General features: G+C 34.4%; 1 pseudogene across 1 annotated transcript; it reads right to left on the bottom strand.

Moving 5' to 3' along the window:
- Window positions 1-3,662: 3,662 nt before the first annotated feature.
- LOC149221037 (disease resistance protein Roq1-like) lies at window positions 3,663-6,301 on the bottom strand (annotated as a pseudogene). Its single transcript, XR_016249331.1, has 2 exons — window positions 5,146-6,301; window positions 3,663-5,032 (listed from the first exon to the last, which is right to left on the bottom strand). The product of XR_016249331.1 is annotated as a disease resistance protein Roq1-like (transcript).
- Window positions 6,302-6,450: the final 149 nt, after the last annotated feature.

The following is a 6,450-nucleotide window of genomic DNA, read 5'->3' as shown; positions in this document are numbered from 1 at the left end:
TTTATTTTTATTTATGTAATTAAAGCGAGTCAAAATGTTTAGAAAACATAACATAGCGATAAAACATTACAACCTCTCTTCCATATTGGGTAGGAGAGGCCTCTTGGCACAAAAATTATGAAAATTAATTGAGGCTTTTTGGCCCAAAAATTATGAAAATTAACTAAGGAACATAAATAAGTAATCACTACTTCTATTGATACAAAGACTAATTAAAAAAACATTTTTTCCCTTTTTTATAACCCATATATATATATATGAAAAATTAACATTTTTTAACTCAAAAATATAATTTTAAAATAAATCTTTATTTTTTAAAGGATATTTATTTTAAAATTAAATCTTTGTTATTATTATTGTAGTTGTATGGTAAATTTAACAATTTTATTTTTATTTTTAGTTTTAATTTATTTTAAATCCAATTAGTATTTCATAAGAAAATAATAATAATAACAATATTTTTATTATTTTTTAATTTAATGTTAACTAGTATTAATTTGGAAATATTTGTTACTGTAAGTAGTTCATCCATGTGATAGTGCAGCTATTTCTGCATCTCTTTAGACATGTATGAATCCATATGCATTATTATTGCAATGCATATAAGTGAATAAGTTATTATACATATTATCTCTACTTAATTATACGTGTATCCAAAAATCAGCAATAGCTCAAGTACAACCAACGATACTTTAGAGGAATAATGACAAACAATAATAATTTTTCCCGTAATTGGAATAAAGCATAGTCTAAAGAACCCACAAATTAGCCCAAGAAATAATGGAAATTTCGGCAAAAGATTATGACAAAATCCTATAGAAATTTGTGGGCAAAACATTTGGGTTACAACTGTCAAACTTCAGGATCTTGGGTGCCCAAGGGGTTCTTGATGGCACTGAATGCATTTCCACCATCATAAAACAATTCAAACACTCCAACATTTTAATTTTTTGAAGAAAAAAAAAATACAAAAAGCTTTTTTGAAATTATGTAGCTGATTTCAAATTCTAAAATTTAATTATGAACTTGTTTTTTGTTTTATTCATGAGGAGATGATCTTCCCAATTCTTCTATTCCTTCCATGTCTCTTTACACCTTTTGGGGCAATTACTAGTATTTAACATGCTCATTTTTTATATAGTATATTAACTTTATTATGATAAAAGGCTTACTGTTCTATGTGAGAAATACACGCTCTCAGCATATTATTAGTTAGCTCGATATAACCTGACCTAAACATTATACACTTTATGAATGTAGGGTTTATTTTTTATATAAATATAGTGGTATTTTTAATATATTTCATTTAAAAATATTTGTTAATTAATATAATAATAATAATGTATAATTTGAGTTGGTATAATGGTTAAAAACATGTGTTTTCTCTTTAATCGATATGACATAACCTAAACATTATACACTTTATGAATGTAGGGTTTATTTTTTATATAGATATAGTGGTATTTTTAATGTATTTCATTTTAAAAAAATTGTTAATTAATATAATAATAATAATGTATAATTTGAGTTGGTTTAATGGTTAAAAACATGTGTTTTCTCTTTAAAAATTTATAAATTCATCAAATTGAGATAAAATATCTACAATTTGTAGATAAGACCCAAAGGCATATGGCAGGAGTGAAAGCCTGCTCCCTTACGGACCACCAGTGGGTTATTCTAGGTGGCGTGGTTTTCCTTGATAACAGTGATGCGTCAACTGACATTCGCGGATAGCAACCAAAGATAGTTGTCCTCACTGTTGGTTTGACCACTGAGTTTGATAGATTTTTCCACCTTTTAAAAAAAAAAAAAACAATAATTTAGATAGTAAAAAAATTATAAATTCATCAAATTGAGATAAAATATCTACCATTTGTAAATAAATCACAATAATTTGGATCGTAATGCAGTGAATTCTGATAGAGCTTCCCCTGCGGAAACCCACAGCATCAGTCCCCCTTACTTCCAGTCCTGGTTGATGGATAGATACCCGAAACAGGGACTGTTCTTGTACAATAACCATACCCATGCAAGTAAAAATGATGAAGCAGATAGTAAGCTAGGAAAGGAAATTGGATTTGGCGGAGGATGTGATTCAGACTTCTCGGTCAGGGCACAATCTTGGTTGCAATTGTAGGCCAGACATTTGTCTGACATTGATTCATTCTTCTACATTCTTTGTTCAACTGCTGTACACTCTGAACTTTCAAGTTTGGTCCTTGTAATTCTATAACTGCCTATGTTCATGAATTACATTGAGCTCAACCACGGCCTCTAACGGTGTCTAATGCATTTCATACTATCAGAAGCTTAATTTTTTTATTCATTTTTCTTTGGGTAAGCCTACCTTGCCAGGTCAATGAAGCGATTTGATTCAGACCAGTTATTCTTCCGGCAGTCTAGAGCTCTCTGAAACTTCACCTGATTCATTCAGGACCCCAGCAGAGCATTTGGGAATTTGCTGATTCGTTCCTTTCATTTGTTGTGTTGCTGAAGCTGAATGTTCATATATGTTCTAATAGATTTTGGGCCGCTCTCTCTACTCTGGTTGTTGAGAGTGTGCTATTCCATTAGTTTATATTGACCATTGTCAGTGCAATAAGTTAATTTCAGAGGACTCAAATATGCCCGTTTAGAGTCTCAGTTAATTTGTGTAAATGCTTTTACTTTCTCAACATTATACGACTATGATTCTTTGGATGTCAGTAAATTTTTCAGCAGTTCCTTTGAACAGAGTATATCAATTTCTGCTTTATGGCTTTTGAAGTTGCAGTCCACATGCTTATAGTTTTCTTCAAGCAGAGATATTTCAGAATAGCATGTGTTGTACTCTTGTATCTTTTGGCTTGGTCTCATTAGCTCATGGGATAAATGGTTTTCATTTCTATTTGATTTTAAGCTAGATGACTAGTAGCAGTGGATCTACTGATTAGATTGGTTGGATTTCAACTCAAAGTTCACAGCTTATCAGTAAATCAATATCGGAGCATTAACTTATTATTAATGTCACAGGGCTTGTTTATGCTTGATGCATTCAGTAATGATTTGGCAAAGATGTGAACCTTTTATATTTCTTTATTATCAGTAGATGAAGATGGTAAATTTGCAGTTAGAATACTCTTGTTAAGTTACATCTTTAATGTGTTTCTAGGCTGTGTTTGGCATTTATATTCTCAGATGTTGCATATAACATGGCATTAGAAAGTGTAATTGAAGATCAGCCTCTCTTTGTAATTTAACACTACCTTCTACCTTGGCTCATTTCATTCATTACTACTGCACTTTGGCTCATCTCATTCTATAATGAGATGATAATAAGGTGTTTTTTATATTTTTATTTTGAATTGGTGAAACTCAGGGCTGCAATGTAAATGTGTGCTTATTAAGCAACTATGCTCTCCTCGAAGATTTGAGATGATAATAAGGTGTTTTTATATTTTTATTTTGAATTGGTGAAACTCAGGGCTGAAATGTAAATGTGTGCTTATTAAGCAACTATGTTCTCCTCGAGGATTTAAGAGTTGTCAGTTTTACATCATGGCAATAGCTTCCTGTAGTCAGAACATGCCATGAATGCAAGTGAATTAGTATTAAGGGGAATTTCATGATTTAGATATATTAGTACATATTTGAAATTATTCTCTTTAGCTTGCATGTTTAAGTGTTGTACAAGGAGCCCAAGACCGATCAAAGTAGTGTACAAGAAGCCCAAGACCGATCAAGGTAGTGTAAGCTTGATAAACATAAGCTTTATGGAACCTTGAGATATAATGAGATACTTTGCACACAGAAATGTTCTCCTATCTTTATCAAATTAAGTACCAAAGAAAATCCTATTTTCTTTTTCTATTGGCATCAATTATATCCTGCGCCGACTTGTTAGTGCTCTTATTCAACCTTCTACAATCATTTAACCCCCTCAAATCCTCCAAAGATGCCAAAGTCTCAACACCTGGCATCTCTTTTATGTTTTTACAACCGCTGATATCCAACAGTCGAAGTTTTTCAAGACCAGAAAGCCCTGTTATTTCCTTCAATGCAACACAATTCTGCAAGTCCAGAGATCTTAATGTTGTTGGCAGTTCTCCAACCTCCACCAGTTCATTACAAAAGCTGACGTTGAGGCGTTGAAGGTTGGGGCAAAACATTCAGGAAACAATAATTCCTTTATTCTCGTCCCACGCAGGTCCAAGTCTTTGAGTCGAAGCATGTACATGCACTTGTCAATAGAAGAATCCAGCATTCTGTGTCCTCTCGGATCTGCCAATTCAGTGTCGAAAGGCATTTCACTTAGCGGACAATATCCTGCACTCAAATTTTCAAGATTGTTCAACTCCTTGACACCTTCTGGCAAATGATCTATTCCTGCATTAGCTATGTTCAGCGATGTCAACTGTTTCAGCTCTGCAACAGAGTCCGGCAAACTTTTCAAATTGTCACAAAAATTAAGTGCCAATTCCTGTAGGTTCGTTAGGTTACCGAGCGAAGCTGGCAGCACCTTCAACCTAGTGTATTGCAATTTTAGGATTTTCAGAGACAGCTGATGTGTGACTTGGGGAGGCAATACCTCCATGTTTCCACATTGTGAAATGTATAGGCTTTCAAGAGTGAGTGCTGATATCTCCAAGTGTTTCGCTTAATATTGTCTAGTTAGTGCAGCCTGACAAGAGAGATTTTTAAGTCCAATTAAATTCCCGAAGGAGTCTGGGAGCATTTGCAGCATTTTACACTCATTCAAGAGAATATGTTGAAGATCTGTTAGGTTTCCAAAGGAAGGCAGCATTTGCAAATCCATGCAGCCAGACAAATCAATATACTGCATTTTTGCTAAGTTTGCCAAAGAGTCTGGCAACTGCGTCATTCTTGTCGAGAGTCTCAAGTGTTTTAAAGAGTGGAGATGAAATAATTCTTCTGGCAATGTTTCAATAGGGAATCTCAATTCAATCTTTTCCAGGTGTTTCAACTGCCCAATAGACTTTGGTATCTGTAAAAGGTCTGCATCGATGTGCAACTCCCTCAAATTTTGGGGTGCCTGCAATGCACTCCCAAATGTGATCAGTTTGAAACAATGACCAGCCTTCATTACCAGCAGAAGAAAAATAAATAAATAAAGACGAACTCTTTTAGAAAAGAAATTATAAGTACCTCATTTTCCCCCTGCCACAATGTTTCCAATTTTTCCCCAGCCAGTTCTAAAACTATTAGATTCTTCATAGGAATCGAGGAAGACATGAAGCGGTACGGATATCTATCCCAGCGGAGCCGTAAGAAATTCGACTGTTTCAGCAGGTTGGATATGCTTCCCAAACAATCACCTTCAGCCCTCAGCAGTTGCAACCCGTTCATACCAACAAAACAAGACTCAAGCTCCACAGAGTTCTCTAAAGGCTTGTCAGAGCTTTGTTGAACCATGTTAATTCCACGCACCCCAGTCGTCGTCTAAAAGCAGTTAGAAACAATAATGAGTACATATTTACAGAGTTTGAGAATTTTCAACTTAACAAAAAGGGAAAAATCGATAACAGGAAGAACAAAACCAGTACTCACCCGAAAGACAGAAAAGGGGAAAATAGTTCACCTCCAACTCCTAATAATAATTAGATGGATAAAAGCGGTCAGCTTCAATTTCTGACTGTACCGAGGAATTTTGTAGTAGGCGAGCCAGAGAATAGGCAGAGCTCATAATAAACTACAAGTGAACCATATTTAACAAACGGTCTAACAGACTGGCGATTTTTACTCACCTCCACGATAATTACGAAACGAAGAAACAAACTGGCGAGGATAACGTAACGAACTAGCGAATATAAATGTGCACATATGTGGTGCACAGATGTCAGACATAAATGTGGTCATAAATATGTACACATGTCACTTGCAGAGGAAAAAGTAGACAAAACTCTGAAATGAACTGATTCAAAAGAAAGGCCTATAGGCCTAAATATAACACAGATATAAAACATCAGTGAAAAGAGAAAGAGATGACAATATTCCTAAGATGCCATTGTCCAGTTGCTTCTCGTCTGTCACAAAAGGATTCCACAATCTGCTCCTAAAGAACGCAAGAATCATAAAACCCAATGTTTAAATGATGTCTTCATAAAATCTGATTCCAGTGTGTTTTTATGTTTATAATTTACTGAGATAAGTACATGACGCAGCAAAAGTGTGAATATGATCATATGCCTGCAAAGATCTTGCATTTGTCACCTCTCTCAATCATACCACAAATATTATCATTTCTGACAATCAAACAAGAGTGTCTGGTAAATCGCAATTCATTAAAATTGTATCCATTTACAAGAATTTACAAGTAATTGACTGCCTCTAAATCAAATGCCTGATTCTTGAAGTCTTCATCCGATGTCTTTGAGCCCATATTCTCTGCATTGCAAAACTCCAGATTTGTGGTATGTTTTTCCTCTCTTGTGCCCACAAACTCCATCTACA

This window comes from Pinus tabuliformis, chromosome Q (assembly GCF_031772625.1).
Source record: "Pinus tabuliformis cultivar Carrire ecotype Pingquan chromosome Q, CPIR1, whole genome shotgun sequence".
NCBI classification, from domain to species: domain Eukaryota; kingdom Viridiplantae; phylum Streptophyta; class Pinopsida; order Pinales; family Pinaceae; genus Pinus; species Pinus tabuliformis.
The sequence above is the reverse complement of the archived record's forward strand: the minus strand, read 5'-3'. Positions and strand labels throughout refer to the sequence as shown.